This window comes from Somniosus microcephalus, unplaced genomic scaffold (assembly GCF_052327205.1).
Source record: "Somniosus microcephalus isolate GS21.2 unplaced genomic scaffold, FLI_Smic_1.0 unresolved_chr8, whole genome shotgun sequence".
Lineage (NCBI taxonomy): Eukaryota > Metazoa > Chordata > Chondrichthyes > Squaliformes > Somniosidae > Somniosus > Somniosus microcephalus.
Window position 1 is genome coordinate 43,033,004 of NW_028225186.1, and position 24,519 is coordinate 43,057,522.

At 46.1% G+C, this 24,519-nt stretch overlaps 9 non-coding genes across 9 annotated transcripts; all 9 read right to left on the reverse strand.

Moving 5' to 3' along the window:
• Positions 1–1,221: 1,221 nt before the first annotated feature.
• Positions 1,222–1,292, reverse strand: trnag-gcc (transfer RNA glycine (anticodon GCC)). The gene has a single exon. It is a non-coding gene; the product is annotated as a tRNA-Gly (tRNA).
• A 2,148-nt stretch (positions 1,293–3,440) lies between these two features.
• Positions 3,441–3,511, reverse strand: trnag-gcc (transfer RNA glycine (anticodon GCC)). The gene has a single exon. It is a non-coding gene; the product is annotated as a tRNA-Gly (tRNA).
• Positions 3,512–5,659: 2,148 nt separating this feature from the next.
• On the reverse strand, positions 5,660–5,730 carry trnag-gcc (transfer RNA glycine (anticodon GCC)). The gene has a single exon. It is a non-coding gene; the product is annotated as a tRNA-Gly (tRNA).
• Positions 5,731–7,878: 2,148 nt separating this feature from the next.
• On the reverse strand, positions 7,879–7,949 carry trnag-gcc (transfer RNA glycine (anticodon GCC)). The gene has a single exon. It is a non-coding gene; the product is annotated as a tRNA-Gly (tRNA).
• A 2,148-nt stretch (positions 7,950–10,097) lies between these two features.
• trnag-gcc (transfer RNA glycine (anticodon GCC)) lies at positions 10,098–10,168 on the reverse strand. Its single transcript has one exon. It is a non-coding gene; the product is annotated as a tRNA-Gly (tRNA).
• Positions 10,169–12,316: 2,148 nt separating this feature from the next.
• trnag-gcc (transfer RNA glycine (anticodon GCC)) lies at positions 12,317–12,387 on the reverse strand. The gene has a single exon. It is a non-coding gene; the product is annotated as a tRNA-Gly (tRNA).
• Positions 12,388–14,533: 2,146 nt separating this feature from the next.
• trnag-gcc (transfer RNA glycine (anticodon GCC)) lies at positions 14,534–14,604 on the reverse strand. Its single transcript has one exon. It is a non-coding gene; the product is annotated as a tRNA-Gly (tRNA).
• Positions 14,605–16,752: 2,148 nt separating this feature from the next.
• On the reverse strand, positions 16,753–16,823 carry trnag-gcc (transfer RNA glycine (anticodon GCC)). Its single transcript has one exon. It is a non-coding gene; the product is annotated as a tRNA-Gly (tRNA).
• A 2,148-nt stretch (positions 16,824–18,971) lies between these two features.
• On the reverse strand, positions 18,972–19,042 carry trnag-gcc (transfer RNA glycine (anticodon GCC)). Its single transcript has one exon. It is a non-coding gene; the product is annotated as a tRNA-Gly (tRNA).
• Positions 19,043–24,519: the final 5,477 nt, after the last annotated feature.

Below are 24,519 nucleotides of genomic sequence, written 5' to 3' on the forward strand. Positions count from 1 at the left end.
CCTGCTGACGATGAAACAGCAGGCATTTTATAGAAGGCAAGGAAGCGAATGCTGCACCTCGGGTACCGAATGATGCGCTGCTGACTGTTGAGGCAACAGCAGGCGTGTGGAAAATTGAAAGGTTGATGAGGTGCAAGCCATTGTTTCGCGCGGGTGCTTTGATTGCTGGCATTTCAAAGAGCCAGAAAACGCACTGGTTGCCTGACCGGGAATCGAACCCGGGACGCCACGGTGAAAGCGCCGAAACCTATCCACTAGACCACCAGAGAAGCTGCGAAAAGCGTCCTGCCAGCAAGCAGAACAAGGCAGTCTTTCCTCCTTGCTGCTTTGAAATTCAGGTCACTTTCACGCCAGGCAAACTTTTCGGACAAGATGACATTTTTTAGGCGAGATCACAAAGGACATGTTCAGGAAACCACAGCATCAAGTGCGTGTAGGCGTCCACCTGAAATCTATTTGCTTCTGTGCTTTTCTCAGAGATACAGTCCGAGAAAAGCCGTCGGGATATTGAATAATCAGCACCAAAATATCAAGGACAATACAGAGGAGACAGTAATGCACTGCTTGAGACAAAGACTCAAACACATGCACGAACACAGATGTGTGCTCACTTTGTGTGAGTATGTCTCAGATATCCATATGATTCATGGAGGCGTGCAGTACAGTATGAGGCCATTCGGCCAATCGTGCCAGTGCTGTCCACTTGAAAGTTCAGACGTGCTTTCTCCCGCTGTTATCTGTATTTCCCTGTCCTCTCTCGTTCCGCAGTGCCCCGCACAAAAGACAAACAGAAGGAGAACATTATGCAAACGAGGAATTGATGCAGGAGATTTTTATACAGTTCCTCACCGTTTAAAATTATTTTAGGTTCAATCTTTCGCGGTTGATATTTTCCAAGGAGCGCTTTAAGGTGCTGCCAAAACGTTTAAAATTGGGGATGTTAAAATTCCTTCCCGTCGGGGAATTTCACCCCGGTCTCCCGCGTGACAGGCGGGGATACTCACAACGAGACTAACGAGGAAGTGAGCAATGTAATGTCTGTCAGAGTAAGAATCGTGCCTGTTACACAGGAACAGGATGCCATTCAGCCCCTCAAAGCTGTTGCACACGAACAGGAGCAGAACATTCATACCCTTGATCCAGTTGCACAGGTACAGCTAATAAATTATTTATGCTCATGTGATGTGTTTGCTATGAAATGAATTGTTAAAAAAATTAGCCTGCATTGGCCGGGAATCGAACCCGGGTCTCCCGCGTGGCAGGCGAGAATTCTACCCCTGAACCACCAATGCACGCCGACATAATCGATTCTTTTTTCTGGTGGCTACAATTTATTTTTGACTTTTGTTAATACAAGCGGGGACACTGCGTTAACATAAAAAGCAATATGCAGCAGATACTGCATCTGGAATTGTTGTTTCAATGCTGGAAACACTTCGAAGGTCCTGGAAGATCTGTGGACAGAGAAACACAGGGTTAACCTCTCAGGTGCATGAGCTCTCGGCAGAGCTAAGATTTTGCACTTTTCTAGGTCCCGTGGGAGTTTCCTTCCAACGTTGTTTAGCTGCTCAAAAATTACATAATTAAGAAACTAACCTTCCCCAAAAGAATAAATAGGAGCAGGATTGGGCTATTCGGCCCCTCGAGCCCGCCATTTAATAAGTTCGTGGCTGATGAGATCTTCGACACAACGCAACTTTGCCGCCCGTTCCCCATAACCTTTGACTCTCCTGTAGCTGAAATATATGTCCATCAGACATACAGAACCCGTTTGACGTCTTACAGTGTGGCCCGAGGGATAGTGTGGAGAAGCTGCGATTGCTTTCCTCTGGAGGCTAAGAGGAAATTTAATAGAGGCTTGCAAAATTACAATGGGTTTTGATAGAGGAAATAAAGACAAACGCTTTCCAATGGCAGGAGGGATGGTAACCAGAGGTAGAATTGTCTTATGCAGCGAATGTTAAGGCCTCATGAATATCAGGATAAGTTATCACGGCCCAGTTACTCTGTCATTCGAGTCTTGCAAACGTTGCTAATGTGGCATTTTTCACACTGGCAATGAGTTGACTGATAGCCGTGCTGTGATCAGCTAAGTTTGTTAGGGAGATGCAGTCGGCAAAATAATACATGGAAGACGGATAATAACCGTGACTGTTCTGACACTGTGAGGTACACATAAATGTGGGCATTTAAAGTGTCTTGTTCCCAATGCCATTTCCTGCTGACGATGAAACAGCAGGCATTTTATAGAAGGCAAGGAAGCGAATGCTGCACCTCGGGTACCGAATGATGCGCTGCTGACTGTTGAGGCAACAGCAGGCGTGTGGAAAATTGAAAGGTTGATGAGGTGCAAGCCATTGTTTCGCGCGGGTGCTTTGATTGCTGGCATTTCAAAGAGCCAGAAAACGCACTGGTTGCCTGACCGGGAATCGAACCCGGGACGCGACGGTGAAAGCGCCGAAACCTATCCACTAGACCACCAGAGAAGCTGCGGAAAGCGTCCTGCCAGCAAGCAGAACAAGGCAGTCTTTCCTCCTTGCTGCTTTGAAATTCAGGTCACTTTCACGCCAGGCAAACTTTTCGGACAAGATGACATTTTTTAGGCGAGATCACAAAGGACATGTTCAGGAAACCACAGCATCAAGTGCGTGTAGGCGTCCACCTGAAATCTATTTGCTTCTGTGCTTTTCTCAGAGATACACAGTCCGAGAAAAGCCGTCGGGATATTGAATAATCAGCACCAAAATATCAAGGACAATACAGAGGAGACAGTAATGCACTGCTTGAGACAAAGACTCAAACACATGCACGAACACAGATGTGTGCTCACTTTGTGTGAGTATGTCTCAGATATCCATATGATTCATGGAGGCGTGCAGTACAGTATGAGGCCATTCGGCCAATCGTGCCAGTGCTGTCCACTTGAAAGTTCAGACGTGCTTTCTCCCGCTGTTATCTGTATTTCCCTGTCCTCTCTCGTTCCGCAGTGCCCCGCACAAAAGACAAACAGAAGGAGAACATTATGCAAACGAGGAATTGATGCAGGAGATTTTTATACAGTTCCTCACCGTTTAAAATTATTTTAGGTTCAATCTTTCGCGGTTGATATTTTCCAAGGAGCGCGTTAAGGTGCTGCCAAAACGTTTAAAATTGGGGATGTTAAAATTCCTTCCCGTCGGGGAATTTCACCCCGGTCTCCCGCGTGACAGGCGGGGATACTCACAACGAGACTAACGAGGAAGTGAGCAATGTAATGTCTGTCAGAGTAAGAATCGAGCCTGTTACACAGGAACAGGATGCCATTCAGCCCCTCAAAGCTGTTGCACAGGAACAGGAGCAGAACATTCATACCCTTGATCCAGTTGCACAGGTACAGCTAATAAATTATTTATGCTCATGTGATGTGATTGCTATGAAATGAATTGTTAAAAAAATTAGCCTGCATTGGCCGGGAATCGAACCCGGGTCTCCCGCGTGGCAGGCGAGAATTCTACCCCTGAACCACCAATGCACGCCGACTTAATCGATTCTTTTTTCTGGTGGCTACAATTTATTTTTGACTTTTGTTAATACAAGCGGGGACACTGCGTTAACATAAAAAGCAATATGCAGCAGATACTGCATCTGGAATTGTTGATTAAATGCTGGAAACACTTCGAAGGTCCTGGAAGATCTGTGGACAGAGAAACACAGGGTTAACCTCTCAGGTGCATGAGCTCTCGGCAGAGCTAAGATTTTGCACTTTTCTAGGTCCCGTGGGAGTTTCCTTCCAACGTTGTTTAGCTGCTCAAAAATTACATAATTAAGAAACTAACCTTCCCCAAAAGAATAAATAGGAGCAGGATTGGGCCATTCGGCCCCTCGAGCCCGCCATTTAATAAGTTCGTGGCTGATGAGATCTTCGATACAACGCAACTTTGCCGCCCGTTCCCCATAACCTTTGACTCTCCTGTAGCTGAAATATATGTCCATCAGACATACAGAACCCGTTTGTTGTATTACAGTGTGGCCCGAGGGATAGTGTGGAGAAGCTGCGATTGCTTTCCTCTGGAGGCTAAGAGGAAATTTAATAGAGGCTTGCAAAATTACAATGGGTTTTGATAGAGGAAATAAAGACAAACGCTTTCCAATGGCAGGAGGGATGGTAACCAGAGGTAGAATTGTCTTATGCAGCGAATGTTAAGGCCTCATGAATATCAGGATAAGTTATCACGGCCCAGTTACTCTGTCATTCGAGTCTTGCAAACGTTGCTAATGTGGCATTTTTCACACTGGCAATGAGTTGACTGATAGCCGTGCTGTGATCAGCTAAGTTTGTTAGGGAGGTGCAGTCGGCAAAATAATACATGGAAGACGGATAATAACCGTGACTGTTCTGACACTGTGAGGTACACATAAATGTGGGCATTTAAAGTGTCTTGTTCCCAATGCCATTTCCTGCTGACGATGAAACAGCAGGCATTTTATAGAAGGCAAGGAAGCGAATGCTGCACCTCGGGTACCGAATGATGCGCTGCTGACTGTTGAGGCAACAGCAGGCGTGTGGAAAATTGAAAGGTTGATGAGGTGCAAGCCATTGTTTCGCGCGGGTGCTTTGATTGCTGGCATTTCAAAGAGCCAGAAAACGCACTGGTTGCCTGACCGGGAATCGAACGCGGGCCGCGGTGGTGAAAGCGCCGAAACCTATCCACTAGACCACCAGAGAAGCTGCGAAAAGCGTCCTGCCAGCAAGCAGAACAAGGCAGTCTTTCCTCCTTGCTGCTTTGAAATTCAGGTCACTTTCACGCCAGGCAAACTTTTCGGACAAGATGACATTTTTTAGGCGAGATCACAAAGGACATGTTCAGGAAACCACAGCATCAAGTGCGTGTAGGCGTCCACCTGAAATCTATTTGCTTCTGTGCTTTTCTCAGAGATACACAGTCCGAGAAAAGCCGTCGGGATATTGAATAATCAGCACCAAAATATCAAGGACAATACAGAGGAGACAGTAATGCACTGCTTGAGACAAAGACTCAAACACATGCACGAACACAGATGTGTGCTCACTTTGTGTGAGTATGTCTCAGATATCCATATGATTCATGGAGGCGTGCAGTACAGTATGAGGCCAATCGGCCAATCGTGCCAGTGCTGTCCACTTGAAAGTTCAGACGTGCTTTCTCCCGCTGTTATCTGTATTTCCCTGTCCTCTCTCGTTCCGCAGTGCCCCGCACAAAAGACAAACAGAAGGAGAACATTATGCAAACGAGGAATTGATGCAGGAGATTTTTATACAGTTCCTCACCGTTTAAAATTATTTTAGGTTCAATCTTTCGCGGTTGATATTTTCCAAGGAGCGCTTTAAGGCGCTGCCAAAACGTTTAAAATTGGGGATGTTAAAATTCCTTCCCGTCGGGGAATTTCACCCCGGTCTCCCGCGTGACAGGCGGGGATACTCACAACGAGACTAACGAGGAAGTGAGCAATGTAATGTCTGTCAGAGTAAGAATCGAGCCTGTTACACAGGAACAGGATGCCATTCAGCCCCTCAAAGCTGTTGCACAGGAACAGGAGCAGAACATTCATACCCTTGATCCAGTTGCACAGGTACAGCTAATAAATTATTTATGCTCATGTGATGTGTTTGCTATGAAATGAATTGTTAAAAAAATTAGCCTGCATTGGCCGGGAATCGAACCCGGGTCTCCCGCGTGGCAGGCGAGAATTCTACCCCTGAACCACCAATGCACGCCGACTTAATCGATTCTTTTTTCTGGTGGCTACAATTTATTTTTGACTTTTGTTAATACAAGCGGGGACACTGCGTTAACATAAAAAGCAATATGCAGCAGATACTGCATCTGGAATTGTTGATTAAATGCTGGAAACACTTCGAAGGCCCTGGAAGATCTGTGGACAGAGAAACACAGGGTTAACCTCTCAGGTGCATGAGCTCTCGGCAGAGCTAAGATTTTGCACTTTTCTAGGTCCCGTGGGAGTTTCCTTCCAACGTTGTTTAGCTGCTCAAAAATTACATAATTAAGAAACTAACCTTCCCCAAAAGAATAAATAGGAGCAGGATTGGGCTATTCGGCCCCTCGAGCCCGCCATTTAATAAGTTCGTGGCTGATGAGATCTTCGACACAACGCAACTTTGCCGCCCGTTCCCCATAACCTTTGACTCTCCTGTAGCTGAAATATATGTCCATCAGACATACAGAACCCGTTTGACGTCTTACAGTGTGGCCCGAGGGATAGTGTGGAGAAGCTGCGATTGCTTTCCTCTGGAGGCTAAGAGGAAATTTAATAGAGGCTTGCAAAATTACAATGGGTTTTGATAGAGGAAATAAAGACAAACGCTTTCCAATGGCAGGAGGGATGGTAACCAGAGGTAGAATTGTCTTATGCAGCGAATGTTAAGGCCTCATGAATATCAGGATAAGTTATCACGGCCCAGTTACTCTGTCATTCGAGTCTTGCAAACGTTGCTAATGTGGCATTTTTCACACTGGCAATGAGTTGACTGATAGCCGTGCTGTGATCAGCTAAGTTTGTTAGGGAGATGCAGTCGGCAAAATAATACATGGAAGACGGATAATAACCGTGACTGTTCTGACACTGTGAGGTACACATAAATGTGGGCATTTAAAGTGTCTTGTTCCCAACACCATTTCCTGCTGACGATGAAACAGCAGGCATTTTATAGAAGGCAAGGAAGCGAATGCTGCACCTCGGGTACCGAATGATGCGCTGCTGACTGTTGAGGCAACAGCAGGCGTGTGGAAAATTGAAAGGTTGATGAGGTGCAAGCCATTGTTTCGCGCGGGTGCTTTGATTGCTGGCATTTCAAAGAGCCAGAAAACGCACTGGTTGCCTGACCGGGAATCGAACGCGGGACGCGACGGTGAAAGCGCCGAAACCTATCCACTAGACCACCAGAGAAGCTGCGGAAAGCGTCCTGCCAGCAAGCAGAACAAGGCAGTCTTTCCTCCTTGCTGCTTTGAAATTCAGGTCACTTTCACGCCAGGCAAACTTTTCGGACAAGATGACATTTTTTAGGCGAGATCACAAAGGACATGTTCAGGAAACCACAGCATCAAGTGCGTGTAGGCGTCCACCTGAAATCTATTTGCTTCTGTGCTTTTCTCAGAGATACACAGTCCGAGAAAAGCCGTCGGGATATTGAATAATCAGCACCAAAATATCAAGGACAATACAGAGGAGACAGTAATGCACTGCTTGAGACAAAGACTCAAACACATGCACGAACACAGATGTGTGCTCACTTTGTGTGAGTATGTCTCAGATATCCATATGATTCATGGAGGCGTGCAGTACAGTATGAGGCCATTCGGCCAATCGTGCCAGTGCTGTCCACTTGAAAGTTCAGACGTGCTTTCTCCCGCTGTTATCTGTATTTCCCTGTCCTCTCTCGTTCCGCAGTGCCCCGCACAAAAGACAAACAGAAGGAGAACATTATGCAAACGAGGAATTGATGCAGGAGATTTTAATACAGTTCCTCACCGTTTAAAATTATTTTAGGTTCAATCTTTCGCGGTTGATATTTTCCAAGGAGCGCGTTAAGGTGCTGCCAAAACGTTTAAAATTGGGGATGTTAAAATTCCTTCCCGTCGGGGAATTTCACCCCGGTCTCCCGCGTGACAGGCGGGGATACTCACAACGAGACTAACGAGGAAGTGAGCAATGTAATGTCTGTCAGAGTAAGAATCGTGCCTGTTACACAGGAACAGGATGCCATTCAGCCCCTCAAAGCTGTTGCACAGGAACAGGAGCAGAACATTCATACCCTTGATCCAGTTGCACAGGTACAGCTAATAAATTATTTATGCTCATGTGATGTGTTTGCTATGAAATGAATTGTTAAAAAAATTAGCCTGCATTGGCCGGGAATCGAACCCGGGTCTCCCGCGTGGCAGGCGAGAATTCTACCCCTGAACCACCAATGCACGCCGACTTAATCGATTCTTTTTTCTGGTGGCTACAATTTATTTTTGACTTTTGTTAATACAAGCGGGGACACTGCGTTAACATAAAAAGCAATATGCAGCAGATACTGCATCTGGAATTGTTGATTAAATGCTGGAAACACTTCGAAGGTCCTGGAAGATCTGTGGACAGAGAAACACAGGGTTAACCTCTCAGGTGCATGAGCTCTCGGCAGAGCTAAGATTTTGCACTTTTCTAGGTCCCGTGGGAGTTTCCTTCCAACGTTGTTTAGCTGCTCAAAAATTACATAATTAAGAAACTAACCTTCCCCAAAAGAATAAATAGGAGCAGGATTGGGCTATTCGGCCCCTCGAGCCCGCCATTTAATAAGTTCGTGGCTGATGAGATCTTCGACACAACGCAACTTTGCCGCCCGTTCCCCATAACCTTTGACTCTCCTGTAGCTGAAATATATGTCCATCAGACATACAGAACCCGTTTGACGTCTTACAGTGTGGCCCGAGGGATAGTGTGGAGAAGCTGCGATTGCTTTCCTCTGGAGGCTAAGAGGAAATTTAATAGAGGCTTGCAAAATTACAATGGGTTTTGATAGAGGAAATAAAGACAAACGCTTTCCAATGGCAGGAGGGATGGTAACCAGAGGTAGAATTGTCTTATGCAGCGAATGTTAAGGCCTCATGAATATCAGGATAAGTTATCACGGCCCAGTTACTCTGTCATTCGAGTCTTGCAAACGTTGCTAATGTGGCATTTTTCACACTGGCAATGAGTTGACTGATAGCCGTGCTGTGATCAGCTAAGTTTGTTAGGGAGATGCAGTCGGCAAAATAATACATGGAAGACGGATAATAACCGTGACTGTTCTGACACTGTGAGGTACACATAAATGTGGGCATTTAAAGTGTCTTGTTCCCAATACCATTTCCTGCTGACGATGAAACAGCAGGCATTTTATAGAAGGCAAGGAAGCGAATGCTGCACCTCGGGTACCGAATGATGCGCTGCTGACTGTTGAGGCAACAGCAGGCGTGTGGAAAATTGAAAGGTTGATGAGGTGCAAGCCATTGTTTCGCGCGGGTGCTTTGATTGCTGGCATTTCAAAGAGCCAGAAAACGCACTGGTTGCCTGACCGGGAATCGAACGCGGGACGCGACGGTGAAAGCGCCGAAACCTATCCACTAGACCACCAGAGAAGCTGCGGAAAGCGTCCTGCCAGCAAGCAGAACAAGGCAGTCTTTCCTCCTTGCTGCTTTGAAATTCAGGTCACTTTCACGCCAGGCAAACTTTTCGGACAAGATGACATTTTTTAGGCGAGATCACAAAGGACATGTTCAGGAAACCACAGCATCAAGTGCGTGTAGGCGTCCACCTGAAATCTATTTGCTTCTGTGCTTTTCTCAGAGATACACAGTCCGAGAAAAGCCGTCGGGATATTGAATAATCAGCACCAAAATATCAAGGACAATACAGAGGAGACAGTAATGCACTGCTTGAGACAAAGACTCAAACACATGCACGAACACAGATGTGTGCTCACTTTGTGTGAGTATGTCTCAGATATCCATATGATTCATGGAGGCGTGCAGTACAGTATGAGGCCATTCGGCCAATCGTGCCAGTGCTGTCCACTTGAAAGTTCAGACGTGCTTTCTCCCGCTGTTATCTGTATTTCCCTGTCCTCTCTCGTTCCGCAGTGCCCCGCACAAAAGACAAACAGAAGGAGAACATTATGCAAACGGGGAATTGATGCAGGAGATTTTTATACAGTTCCTCACCGTTTAAAATTATTTTAGGTTCAATCTTTCGCGGTTGATATTTTCCAAGGAGCGCGTTAAGGTGCTGCCAAAACGTTTAAAATTGGGGATGTTAAAATTCCTTCCCGTCGGGGAATTTCACCCCGGTCTCCCGCGTGACAGGCGGGGATACTCACAACGAGACTAACGAGGAAGTGAGCAATGCAATGTCTGTCAGAGTAAGAATCGTGCCTGTTACACAGGAACAGGATGCCATTCAGCCCCTCAAAGCTGTTGCACAGGAACAGGAGCAGAACATTCATACCCTTGATCCACTTGCACAGGTACAGCTAATAAATTATTTATGCTCATGTGATGTGTTTGCTATGAAATGAATTGTTAAAAAAATTAGCCTGCATTGGCCGGGAATCGAACCCGGGTCTCCCGCATGGCAGGCGAGAATTCTACCCCTGAACCACCAATGCACGCCGACTTAATCGATTCTTTTTTCTGGTGGCTACAATTTATTTTTGACTTTTGTTAATACAAGCGGGGACACTGCGTTAACATAAAAAGCAATATGCAGCAGATACTGCATCTGGAATTGTTGATTAAATGCTGGAAACACTTCGAAGGTCCTGGAAGATCTGTGGACAGAGAAACACAGGGTTAACCTCTCAGGTGCATGAGCTCTCGGCAGAGCTAAGATTTTGCACTTTTCTAGGTCCCGTGGGAGTTTCCTTCCAACGTTGTTTAGCTGCTCAAAAATTACATAATTAAGAAACGAACCTTCCCCAAAAGAATAAATAGGAGCAGGATTGGGCTATTCGGCCCCTCGAGCCCGCCATTTAATAAGTTCGTGGCTGATGAGATCTTCGACACAACGCAACTTTGCCGCCCGTTCCCCATAACCTTTGACTCTCCTGTAGCTGAAATATATGTCCATCAGACATACAGAACCCGTTTGACGTCTTACAGTGTGGCCCGAGGGATAGTGTGGAGAAGCTGCGATTGCTTTCCTCTGGAGGCTAAGAGGAAATTTAATAGAGGCTTGCAAAATTACAATGGGTTTTGATAGAGGAAATAAAGACAAACGCTTTCCAATGGCAGGAGGGATGGTAACCAGAGGTAGAATTGTCTTATGCAGCGAATGTTAAGGCCTCATGAATATCAGGATAAGTTATCACGGCCCAGTTACTCTGTCATTCGAGTCTTGCAAACGTTGCTAATGTGGCATTTTTCACACTGGCAATGAGTTGACTGATAGCCGTGCTGTGATCAGCTAAGTTTGTTAGGGAGATGCAGTCGGCAAAATAATACATGGAAGACGGATAATAACCGTGACTGTTCTGACACTGTGAGGTACACATAAATGTGGGCATTTAAAGTGTCTTGTTCCCAATACCATTTCCTGCTGACGATGAAACAGCAGGCATTTTATAGAAGGCAAGGAAGCGAATGCTGCACCTCGGGTACCGAATGATGCGCTGCTGACTGTTGAGGCAACAGCAGGCGTGTGGAAAATTGAAAGGTTGATGAGGTGCAAGCCATTGTTTCGCGCGGGTGCTTTGATTGCTGGCATTTCAAAGAGCCAGAAAACGCACTGGTTGCCTGACCGGGAATCGAACGCGGGACGCGACGGTGAAAGCGCCGAAACCTATCCACTAGACCACCAGAGAAGCTGCGGAAAGCGTCCTGCCAGCAAGCAGAACAAGGCAGTCTTTCCTCCTTGCTGCTTTGAAATTCAGGTCACTTTCACGCCAGGCAAACTTTTCGGACAAGATGACATTTTTTAGGCGAGATCACAAAGGACATGTTCAGGAAACCACAGCATCAAGTGCGTGTAGGCGTCCACCTGAAATCTATTTGCTTCTGTGCTTTTCTCAGAGATACACAGTCCGAGAAAAGCCGTCGGGATATTGAATAATCAGCACCAAAATATCAAGGACAATACAGAGGAGACAGTAATGCACTGCTTGAGACAAAGACTCAAACACATGCACGAACACAGATGTGTGCTCACTTTGTGTGAGTATGTCTCAGATATCCATATGATTCATGGAGGCGTGCAGTACAGTATGAGGCCATTCGGCCAATCGTGCCAGTGCTGTCCACTTGAAAGTTCAGACGTGCTTTCTCCCGCTGTTATCTGTATTTCCCTGTCCTCTCTCGTTCCGCAGTGCCCCGCACAAAAGACAAACAGAAGGAGAACATTATGCAAACGGGGAATTGATGCAGGAGATTTTTATACAGTTCCTCACCGTTTAAAATTATTTTAGGTTCAATCTTTCGCGGTTGATATTTTCCAAGGAGCGCGTTAAGGTGCTGCCAAAACGTTTAAAATTGGGGATGTTAAAATTCCTTCCCGTCGGGGAATTTCACCCCGGTCTCCCGCGTGACAGGCGGGGATACTCACAACGAGACTAACGAGGAAGTGAGCAATGCAATGTCTGTCAGAGTAAGAATCGTGCCTGTTACACAGGAACAGGATGCCATTCAGCCCCTCAAAGCTGTTGCACAGGAACAGGAGCAGAACATTCATACCCTTGATCCACTTGCACAGGTACAGCTAATAAATTATTTATGCTCATGTGATGTGTTTGCTATGAAATGAATTGTTAAAAAAATTAGCCTGCATTGGCCGGGAATCGAACCCGGGTCTCCCGCATGGCAGGCGAGAATTCTACCCCTGAACCACCAATGCACGCCGACTTAATCGATTCTTTTTTCTGGTGGCTACAATTTATTTTTGACTTTTGTTAATACAAGCGGGGACACTGCGTTAACATAAAAAGCAATATGCAGCAGATACTGCATCTGGAATTGTTGATTAAATGCTGGAAACACTTCGAAGGTCCTGGAAGATCTGTGGACAGAGAAACACAGGGTTAACCTCTCAGGTGCATGAGCTCTCGGCAGAGCTAAGATTTTGCACTTTTCTAGGTCCCGTGGGAGTTTCCTTCCAACGTTGTTTAGCTGCTCAAAAATTACATAATTAAGAAACGAACCTTCCCCAAAAGAATAAATAGGAGCAGGATTGGGCTATTCGGCCCCTCGAGCCCGCCATTTAATAAGTTCGTGGCTGATGAGATCTTCGACACAACGCAACTTTGCCGCCCGTTCCCCATAACCTTTGACTCTCCTGTAGCTGAAATATATGTCCATCAGACATACAGAACCCGTTTGACGTCTTACAGTGTGGCCCGAGGGATAGTGTGGAGAAGCTGCGATTGCTTTCCTCTGGAGGCTAAGAGGAAATTTAATAGAGGCTTGCAAAATTACAATGGGTTTTGATAGAGGAAATAAAGACAAACGCTTTCCAATGGCAGGAGGGATGGTAACCAGAGGTAGAATTGTCTTATGCAGCGAATGTTAAGGCCTCATGAATATCAGGATAAGTTATCACGGCCCAGTTACTCTGTCATTCGAGTCTTGCAAACGTTGCTAATGTGGCATTTTTCACACTGGCAATGAGTTGACTGATAGCCGTGCTGTGATCAGCTAAGTTTGTTAGGGAGATGCAGTCGGCAAAATAATACATGGAAGACGGATAATAACCGTGACTGTTCTGACACTGTGAGGTACACATAAATGTGGGCATTTAAAGTGTCTTGTTCCCAATACCATTTCCTGCTGACGATGAAACAGCAGGCATTTTATAGAAGGCAAGGAAGCGAATGCTGCACCTCGGGTACCGAATGATGCGCTGCTGACTGTTGAGGCAACAGCAGGCGTGTGGAAAATTGAAAGGTTGATGAGGTGCAAGCCATTGTTTCGCGCGGGTGCTTTGATTGCTGGCATTTCAAAGAGCCAGAAAACGCACTGGTTGCCTGACCGGGAATCGAACCCGGGACGCCACGGTGAAAGCGCCGAAACCTATCCACTAGACCACCAGAGAAGCTGCGAAAAGCGTCCTGCCAGCAAGCAGAACAAGGCAGTCTTTCCTCCTTGCTGCTTTGAAATTCAGGTCACTTTCACGCCAGGCAAACTTTTCGGACAAGATGACATTTTTTAGGCGAGATCACAAAGGACATGTTCAGGAAACCACAGCATCAAGTGCGTGTAGGCGTCCACCTGAAATCTATTTGCTTCTGTGCTTTTCTCAGAGATACAGTCCGAGAAAAGCCGTCGGGATATTGAATAATCAGCACCAAAATATCAAGGACAATACAGAGGAGACAGTAATGCACTGCTTGAGACAAAGACTCAAACACATGCACGAACACAGATGTGTGCTCACTTTGTGTGAGTATGTCTCAGATATCCATATGATTCATGGAGGCGTGCAGTACAGTATGAGGCCATTCGGCCAATCGTGCCAGTGCTGTCCACTTGAAAGTTCAGACGTGCTTTCTCCCGCTGTTATCTGTATTTCCCTGTCCTCTCTCGTTCCGCAGTGCCCCGCACAAAAGACAAACAGAAGGAGAACATTATGCAAACGAGGAATTGATGCAGGAGATTTTTATACAGTTCCTCACCGTTTAAAATTATTTTAGGTTCAATCTTTCGCGGTTGATATTTTCCAAGGAGCGCTTTAAGGTGCTGCCAAAACGTTTAAAATTGGGGATGTTAAAATTCCTTCCCGTCGGGGAATTTCACCCCGGTCTCCCGCGTGACAGGCGGGGATACTCACAACGAGACTAACGAGGAAGTGAGCAATGTAATGTCTGTCAGAGTAAGAATCGTGCCTGTTACACAGGAACAGGATGCCATTCAGCCCCTCAAAGCTGTTGCACACGAACAGGAGCAGAACATTCATACCCTTGATCCAGTTGCACAGGTACAGCTAATAAATTATTTATGCTCATGTGATGTGTTTGCTATGAAATGAATTGTTAAAAAAATTAGCCTGCATTGGCCGGGAATCGAACCCGGGTCTCCCGCGTGGCAGGCGAGAATTCTACCCCTGAACCACCAATGCACGCCGACATAATCGATTCTTTTTTCTGGTGGCTACAATTTATTTTTGACTTTTGTTAATACAAGCGGGGACACTGCGTTAACATAAAAAGCAATATGCAGCAGATACTGCATCTGGAATTGTTGTTTAAATGCTGGAAACACTTCGAAGGTCCTGGAAGATCTGTGGACAGAGAAACACAGGGTTAACCTCTCAGGTGCATGAGCTCTCGGCAGAGCTAAGATTTTGCACTTTTCTAGGTCCCGTGGGAGTTTCCTTCCAACGTTGTTTAGCTGCTCAAAAATTACATAATTAAGAAACTAACCTTCCCCAAAAGAATAAATAGGAGCAGGATTGGGCTATTCGGCCCCTCGAGCCCGCCATTTAATAAGTTCGTGGCTGATGAGATCTTCGACACAACGCAACTTTGCCGCCCGTTCCCCATAACCTTTGACTCTCCTGTAGCTGAAATATATGTCCATCAGACATACAGAACCCGTTTGACGTCTTACAGTGTGGCCCGAGGGATAGTGTGGAGAAGCTGCGATTGCTTTCCTCTGGAGGCTAAGAGGAAATTTAATAGAGGCTTGCAAAATTACAATGGGTTTTGATAGAGGAAATAAAGACAAACGCTTTCCAATGGCAGGAGGGATGGTAACCAGAGGTAGGATTGTCTTATGCAGCGAATGTTAAGGCCTCATGAATATCAGGATAAGTTATCACGGCCCAGTTACTCTGTCATTCGAGTCTTGCAAACGTTGCTAATGTGGCATTTTTCACACTGGCAATGAGTTGACTGATAGCCGTGCTGTGATCAGCTAAGTTTGTTAGGGAGATGCAGTCGGCAAAATAATACATGGAAGACGGATAATAACCGTGACTGTTCTGACACTGTGAGGTACACATAAATGTGGGCATTTAAAGTGTCTTGTTCCCAATGCCATTTCCTGCTGACGATGAAACAGCAGGCATTTTATAGAAGGCAAGGAAGCGAATGCTGCACCTCGGGTACCGAATGATGCGCTGCTGACTGTTGAGGCAACAGCAGGCGTGTGGAAAATTGAAAGGTTGATGAGGTGCAAGCCATTGTTTCGCGCGGGTGCTTTGATTGCTGGCATTTCAAAGAGCCAGAAAACGCACTGGTTGCCTGACCGGGAATCGAACCCGGGACGCGACGGTGAAAGCGCCGAAACCTATCCACTAGACCACCAGAGAAGCTGCGGAAAGCGTCCTGCCAGCAAGCAGAACAAGGCAGTCTTTCCTCCTTGCTGCTTTGAAATTCAGGTCACTTTCACGCCAGGCAAACTTTTCGGACAAGATGACATTTTTTAGGCGAGATCACAAAGGACATGTTCAGGAAACCACAGCATCAAGTGCGTGTAGGCGTCCACCTGAAATCTATTTGCTTCTGTGCTTTTCTCAGAGATACACAGTCCGAGAAAAGCCGTCGGGATATTGAATAATCAGCACCAAAATATCAAGGACAATACAGAGGAGACAGTAATGCACTGCTTGAGACAAAGACTCAAACACATGCACGAACACAGATGTGTGCTCACTTTGTGTGAGTATGTCTCAGATATCCATATGATTCATGGAGGCGTGCAGTACAGTATGAGGCCATTCGGCCAATCGTGCCAGTGCTGTCCACTTGAAAGTTCAGACGTGCTTTCTCCCGCTGTTATCTGTATTTCCCTGTCCTCTCTCGTTCCGCAGTGCCCCGCACAAAAGACAAACAGAAGGAGAACATTATGCAAACGAGGAATTGATGCAGGAGATTTTTATACAGTTCCTCACCGTTTAAAATTATTTTAGGTTCAATCTTTCGCGGTTGATATTTTCCAAGGAGCGCGTTAAGGTGCTGCCAAAACGTTTAAAATTGGGGATGTTAAAATTCCTTCCCGTCGGGGAATTTCACCCCGGTCTCCCGCGTGACAGGCGGGGATACTCACAACGAGACTAACGAGGAAGTGAGCAATGTAATGTCTGTCAGAGTAAGAATCGAGCCTGTTACACAGGAACAGGATGCCATTCAGCCCCTCAAAGCTGTTGCACAGGAACAGGAGCAGAACATTCATACCCTTGATCCAGTTGCACAGGTACAGCTAATAAATTATTTATGCTCATGTGATGTGATTGCTATGAAATGAATTGTTAAAAAAATTAGCCTGCATTGGCCGGGAATCGAACCCGGGTCTCCCGCGTGGCAGGCGAGAATTCTACCCCTGAACCACCAATGCACGCCGACTTAATCGATTCTTTTTTCTGGTGGCTACAATTTATTTTTGACTTTTGTTAATACAAGCGGGGACACTGCGTTAACATAAAAAGCAATATGCAGCAGATACTGCATCTGGAATTGTTGATTAAATGCTGGAAACACTTCGAAGGTCCTGGAAGATCTGTGGACAGAGAAACACAGGGTTAACCTCTCAGGTGCATGAGCTCTCGGCAGAGCTAAGATTTTGCACTTTTCTAGGTCCCGTGGGAGTTTCCTTCCAACGTTGTTTAGCTGCTCAAAAATTACATAATTAAGAAACTAACCTTCCCCAAAAGAATAAATAGGAGCAGGATTGGGCCATTCGGCCCCTCGAGCCCGCCATTTAATAAGTTCGTGGCTGATGAGATCTTCGATACAACGCAACTTTGCCGCCCGTTCCCCATAACCTTTGACTCTCCTGTAGCTGAAATATATGTCCATCAGACATACAGAACCCGTTTGTTGTATTACAGTGTGGCCCGAGGGATAGTGTGGAGAAGCTGCGATTGCTTTCCTCTGGAGGCTAAGAGGAAATTTAATAGAGGCTTGCAAAATTACAATGGGTTTTGATAGAGGAAATAAAGACAAACGCTTTCCAATGGCAGGAGGGATGGTAACCAGAGGTAGAATTGTCTTATGCAGCGAATGTTAAGGCCTCATGAATATCAGGATAAGTTATCACGGCCCAGTTACTCTGTCATTCGAGTCTTGCAAACGTTGCTAATGTGGCATTTTTCACACTGGCAATGAGTTGACTGATAGCCGTGCTGTGATCAGCTAAGTTTGTTAGGGAGGTGCAGTCGGCAAAATAATACATGGAAGACGGATAATAACCGTGACTGTTCTGACACTGTGAGGTACACATAAATGTGGGCATTTAAAGTGTCTTGTTCCCAATGCCATTTCCTGCTGACGATGAAACAGCAGGCATTTTATAGAAGGCAAGGAAGCGAATGCTGCACCTCGGGTACCGAATGATGCGCTGCTGACTGTTGAGGCAACAGCAGGCGTGTGGAAAATTGAAAGGTTGATGAGGTGCAAGCCATTGTTTCGCGCGGGTGCTTTGATTGCTGGCATTTCAAAGAGCCAGAAAACGCACTGGTTGCCTGACCGGGAATCGAACCCGGGCCGCGGTGGTGAAAGCGCCGAAACCTATCCACTAGACCACCAGAGAAGCTGCGAAAAGCGTCCTGCCAGCAAGCAGAACAAGGCAGTCTTTCCTCCTTGCTGCTTTGAAATTCAGGTCACTTTCACGCCAGGCAAACTTTTCGGACAAGATGACATTTTTTAGGCGAGATCACAAAGGACATGTTCAGGAAACCACAGCATCAAGTGCGTGTAGGCGTCCACCTGAAATCTATTTGCTTCTGTGCTTTTCTCAGAGATACACAGTCCGAGAAAAGCCGTCGGGATATTGAATAATCAGCACCAAAATATCAAGGACAATACAGAGGAGACAGTAATGCACTGCTTGAGACAAAGACTCAAACACATGCACGAACACAGATGTGTGCTCACTTTGTGTGAGTATGTCTCAGATATCCATATGATTCATGGAGGCGTGCAGTACAGTATGAGGCCATTCGGCCAATCGTGCCAGTGCTGTCCACTTGAAAGTTCAGACGTGCTTTCTCCCGCTGTTATCTGTATTTCCCTGTCCTCTCTCGTTCCGCAGTGCCCCGCACAAAAGACAAACAGAAGGAGAACATTATGCAAACGAGGAATTGATGCAGGAGATTTTTATACAGTTCCTCACCGTTTAAAATTATTTTAGGTTCAATCTTTCGCGGTTGATATTTTCCAAGGAGCGCTTTAAGGCGCTGCCAAAACGTTTAAAATTGGGGATGTTAAAATTCCTTCCCGTCGGGGAATTTCACCCCGGTCTCCCGCGTGACAGGCGGGGATACTCACAACGAGACTAACGAGGAAGTGAGCAATGTAATGTCTGTCAGAGTAAGAATCGAGCCTGTTACACAGGAACAGGATGCCATTCAGCCCCTCAAAGCTGTTGCACAGGAACAGGAGCAGAACATTCATACCCTTGATCCAGTTGCACAGGTACAGCTAATAAATTATTTATGCTCATGTGATGTGTTTGCTATGAAATGAATTGTTAAAAAAATTAGCTTGCATTGGCCGGGAATCGAACCCGGGTCTCCCGCGTGGCAGGCGAGAATTCTACCCCTGAACCACCAATGCACGCCGACTTAATCGATTCTTTTTTCTGGTGGCTACAATTTATTTTTGATTTTTGTTAATACAAGCGGGGACACTGCGTTAACATAAAAAGCAATATGCAGCAGATACTGCATCTGGAATTGTTGATTAAATGCTGGAAACACTTCGAAGGTCCTGGAAGATCTGTGGACAGAGAAACACAGGGTTAACCTCTCAGGTGCATGAGCTCTCGGCAGAGCTAAGATTTTGCACTTTTCTAGGTCCCGTGGGAGTTTCCTTCCAACGTTGTTTAGCTGCTCAAAAATTACATAATTAAGAAACTAACCTTCCCCAAAAGAATAAATAGGAGCAGGATTGGGCCATTCGGCCCCTCGAGCCCGCCATTTAATAAGTTCGTGGCTGATGAGATCTTCGATACAACGCAACTTTGCCGCCCGTTCCCCATAACCTTTGACTCTCCTGTAGCTGAAATATATGTCCATCAGACATACAGAACCCGTTTGTCGTCTTACAGTGTGGCCCGAGGGATAGTGTGGAGAAGCTGCGATTGCTTTCCTCTGGAGGCTAAGAGGAAATTTAATAGAGGCTTGCAAAATTACAATGGGTTTTGATAGAGGAAATAAAGACAAACGCTTTCCAATGGCAGGAGGGATGGTAACCAGAGGTAGAATTGTCTTATGCAGCGAATGTTAAGGCCTCATGAATATCAGGATAAGTTATCACGGCCCAGTTACTCTGTCATTCGAGTCTTGCAAACGTTGCTAATGTGGCATTTTTCACACTGGCAATGAGTTGACTGATAGCCGTGCTGTGATCAGCTAAGTTTGTTAGGGAGGTGCAGTCGGCAAAATAATACATGGAAGACGGATAATAACCGTGACTGTTCTGACACTGTGAGGTACACATAAATGTGGGCATTTAAAGTGTCTTGTTCCCAATGCCATTTCCTGCTGACGATGAAACAGCAGGCATTTTATAGAAGGCAAGGAAGCGAATGCTGCACCTCGGGTACCGAATGATGCGCTGCTGACTGTTGAGGCAACAGCAGGCGTGTGGAAAATTGAAAGGTTGATGAGGTGCAAGCCATTGTTTCGCGCGGGTGCTTTGATTGCTGGCATTTCAAAGAGCCAGAAAACGCACTGGTTGCCTGACCGGGAATCGAACCCGGGCCGCGGTGGTGAAAGCGCCGAAACCTATCCACTAGACCACCAGAGAAGCTGCGAAAAGCGTCCTGCCAGCAAGCAGAACAAGGCAGTCTTTCCTCCTTGCTGCTTTGAAATTCAGGTCACTTTCACGCCAGGCAAACTTTTCGTACAAGATGACATTTTTTAGGCGAGATCACAAAGGACATGTTCAGGAAACCACAGCATCAAGTGCGTGTAGGCGTCCACCTGAAATCTATTTGCTTCTGTGCTTTTCTCAGAGATACACAGTCCGAGAAAAGCCGTCGGGATATTGAATAATCAGCACCAAAATATCAAGGACAATACAGAGGAGACAGTAATGCACTGCTTGAGACAAAGACTCAAACACATGCACGAACACAGATGTGTGCTCACTTTGTGTGAGTATGTCTCAGATATCCATATGATTCATGGAGGCGTGCAGTACAGTATGAGGCCATTCGGCCAATCGTGCCAGTGCTGTCCACTTGAAAGGTCAGACGTGCTTTCTCCCGCTGTTATCTGTATTTCCCTGTCCTCTCTCGTTCCGCAGTGCCCCGCACAAAAGACAAACAGAAGGAGAACATTATGCAAACGAGGAATTGATGCAGGAGATTTTAATACAGTTCCTCACCGTTTAAAATTATTTTAGGTTCAATCTTTCGGTGTTGATATTTTCCAAGGAGCGCGTTAAGGTGCTGCCAAAACGTTTAAAATTGGGGATGTTAAAATTCCTTCCCGTCGGGGAATTTCACCCCGGTCTCCCGCGTGACAGGCGGGGATACTCACAACGAGACTAACGAGGAAGTGAGCAATGTAATGTCTGTCAGAGTAAGAATCGAGCCTGTTACACAGGAACAGAAAGCCATTCAGCCCCTCAAAGCTGTTGCACAGGAACAGGAGCAGAACATTCATACCCTTGATCCAGTTGCACAGGTACAGCTAATAAATTATTTATGCTCATGTGATGTGTTTGCTATGAAATGAATTGTTAAAAAAATTAGCCTGCATTGGCCGGGAATCGAACCCGGCACCCCCGCGTGGCAGGCGAGAATTCTACCCCTGAACCACCAATGCACGCCGACTTAATCGATTTTATTTTCTGGTGGCTACAATTTATTTTTGACTTTTGTTAATACAACCGGGGACACTGCGTTAACATAAAAAGCAATATGCAGCAGATACTGCATCTGGAATTGTTGATTAAATGCTGGAAACACTTCGAAGGTCCTGGAAGATCTGTGGACAGAGAAACACAGGGTTAACCTCTCAGGTGCATGAGCTCTCGGCAGAGCTAAGATTTTGCACTTTTCTAGGTCCCGTGGGAATTTCCTTCCAACGTTGTTCAGCTGCTCAAAAATTACATAATTAAGAAACTAACCTTCCCCAAAAGAATAAATAGGAGCAGGATTGGGCCATTCGGCCCCTCGAGCCCGCCATTTAATAAGTTCGTGGCTGATGAGATCTTCGACACAACGCAACTTTGCCGCCCGTTCCCCATAACCTTTGACTCTCCTGTAGCTGCAATATATGTCCATCAGACATACAGAACCCGTTTGACGTCTTACAGTGTGGCCCGAGGGATAGTGTGGAGAAGCTGCGATTGCTTTCCTCTGGAGGCTTAGAGGAAATTTAATAGAGGCTTGCAAAATTACAATGGGTTTTGATAGAGGAAATAAAGACAAACGCTTTCCAATGGCAGGAGGGATGGTAACCAGAGGTAGAATTGTCTTATGCAGCGAATGTTAAGGCCTCATGAATATCAGGATAAGTTATCACGGCCCAGTTACTCTGTCATTCGAGTCTTGCACACGTTGCTAATGTGGCATTTTTCACACAAAAGTTTAAAAAGTTTGGAAGGAAACTCACACGGGACCTACAAAGCTGCAAAACATTAGTTCTACCGAGAGCTCATGGACCTGAAAGGTTAACCCTGTGTTTTTCTGTCCACAGATGTTCCCTGACCTGTGGAGTGTTTCCAACATTTAATCAACAACTTCAGATCCAGCATCTGCTGCATTTCGCTTTTTATTTTACCGCAGTGTCCGCGCTTCCATTAACAAAAGTCAAAAATAAATTGTAGCTACCGGAAAAAGAATTTTGTGGCCATTGCGAGCATTGGTGGTTCAGAAGTAGAATTCTCATCTACCACGCGGGAGACCCGGATTCGATTCCTGGCCAATGCAAGTTAAATCTTTTAACAATTTATTTCAGAGCAAACACATCACATGAAACATTAATAATAAATTAGCTGTTCCTGTGTAACTGGGTCAAGGGAATGAATGGCCTCCACCTGTTCCTGTGTAACAGGCTCGAGGGGCTGAATGGCCTCCTCCTGTTCCTGTTTGACAGGCTCGAGGGGCTGAATGGCCTCCTCCTGTTCGACAGGCTCAGCGGGCTGAATGGCCTCCTCCTGTTCCTGTTCGACAGGCTCAAGGGGCTGAAAGGACTCCTCCTGTTCCGGTTTGACAGGCTAGAGGGGCTGAATGGCCTCCTCCTGTTCTGGGATGACAGGCTCGAGGGGCTGAACGGCCTCCTCCTGTTCCAATTGAACCATGTTTCAGGCACTGATGTGGCTGATGTTCCGATTGTGCCCTCTGCTGTCCCGGTGCAGAAAGAAACACAGTGCCAGTGTATAAAACCCCAAGTCCTTGTACTTTCTTTCTTTCTTTGAATCTTTCTTTCATTTCTTCTTTTTCTGTGCCATATGCTCCTTATTCTGTTGTTGCGTGGTGATGTATGTGTTCATATTTGCCGGTTTCAACGTGTTCATTGCTTCTGCTGCTTTGAATTGTGTCGAAAAAGTGAACTGAATTTCTCCACCTGTGTGAAGTAACCTCGGGTTCGAAGCCGTTTTGGTTTCAATCAAGCAAACGCACAGATTTCTCGGTCTCGCTGAGACTTTCCTGGCCAGTATTTGTTTCTTACTTTCTTGCATTTGGAAAGCTCCAGGCTCCGTTCCCGGCCTGTGCTGAGGGAGCTGACTTGAACCTGGGCAGCGGTTACAATTGGTGTCAGTGGCCCTCTGTTAGGGAGAGAGTGAGTGAGCCTGGCTTCTTGTCCACTCGCCCTGCTGGCTGTGGGCAATGGCTGAGCAGAGGATCAGTTGTGATGGGTTTCAGCAGGAGGGGAGAGTGGAGAAGGGAAGTTGTAAAGATAAAGAAAAGGGCTCCCAGCTGTGACAGCTGCTGCTGCCCACCGTAGGCAGTTTGGACAGTGGGTTACCACAGCCCATGACACACACGAGCCAATCCAGCCTCCTCGTGGACTGCCTTCACTTACACTTCTCCTTTTTAAGATGAAACTGTCATTTCATTCATGTGACGTCTAAACCACATCCCTTCTGATTGTCATTTCAAAACCATTGCACGTACAGTCTCAGCTCAACATCGGCAAACCCCAGCAGCAAGCAGGTGAGATTTACAATCTCTTAATTATCAATGATCTTTCACAGGAACGTGTCAAATCAGTGCTATGTTGTTAAAGTCAACACAGGATGTCAAGGTCTTAGAGAGGGTGCAGATGAGATTTACCAGAATGGTACCAGGGATGAGGGAATTCAATTATGTGGAGAGACTGGAGAAGCTGGGATTGTTCTCCTTAGAGCAGAGAGGGTTAAGAGGAGATTTGATGGAGATGTTCAAAATTATGAATAGTTTTGATAGCGTAAACAAGAAGAAAGTGTTTCCACTGGCAGAAGGTTCGGTAACCAGAGGACTCAGATTTATGGTGATTGGCAAAAGAACCAGAGGTGACATGAGGAAACATTTTTTTTAAGCAGCAAGTTGTTGTGATCTGGAATGCACTGCCTGAAAGGGCGGTGAAGCAGATTCAATAGTGACTTTCAAAAGGCAGTTGAATAAATACTTGAAGGAAAAACATTACAGGGCTATGGGGAAAGGGCAGGTGAATGAAATTAATTGCAGAGCTCTTTCAAAGTGCCGGCGCAGGGCTATGGGGAGAGAGTGGGGCACTGGGATTTATTTGGGATTGATACAGGTCTATGGGGTGTGAGTGGGGCAGTGTGATTTGTTTGGGATTGATTCAGGGCTATGGGATGAGAGCGGGGCAGTGGGATTAGTTTGTGATTGATACAGGTCTATGGGATGTGAGCGGGGCAGTGGGATTAGTTTGGGATTGATTCAGGGCTATGGGGTGAGAGCGGGGCAGTGGGATTAGTTTGTGATTGATACAGGTCTATGGGGTGTGAGCGGGGCAGTGGGATTAGTTTGGGATTGATTCCTGGCTATGGGGTGAGAGCTGGGCAGTGGGATTAGTTTGTGATTGATGCAGGTCTATGGGGTGTATGTGGGGCAGTGGGATTAGTTTGGGGAT